This window comes from Sinocyclocheilus grahami, unplaced genomic scaffold, assembly GCF_001515645.1.
Source record: "Sinocyclocheilus grahami isolate Dianchi unplaced genomic scaffold, SAMN03320097.WGS_v1.1 scaffold8530.1, whole genome shotgun sequence".
Lineage (NCBI taxonomy): Eukaryota > Metazoa > Chordata > Actinopteri > Cypriniformes > Cyprinidae > Sinocyclocheilus > Sinocyclocheilus grahami.
Window position 1 is genome coordinate 6,668 of NW_015512099.1, and position 390 is coordinate 7,057.

The following is a 390-nucleotide window of genomic DNA, read 5'->3' on the forward strand; positions in this document are numbered from 1 at the left end:
TTTACTAAACATTTTGGCAAATTTAGTTGGTATCCAATGTAGGGCACCATTAGTCACCATTTCATTTGATAAATCTATTGTCCGATACACAGAAACTCAAAGATATTACAACTCTTCACCATAAAAGTTCAGTTTAACGTGAAGACATCATGACAACGTTCTAAAAGAGTAATAACATATTGTTAGAATAATAACAATAATATAATTTATTAACAGTCTTTTTTATTTTTAAAGGTTATTTTTCATGTTTAATTTAAAAAAGGCCCTACTAATGCATACAGAAAAAAAGCATAGTTTGTATAGTACAGTGTCTATAAAAAGTGTTCATACACCATTTTTTTCACGCTTTATGTGGCAGTCTTGTGATAAACTGCTTTAGATGACTTTTTT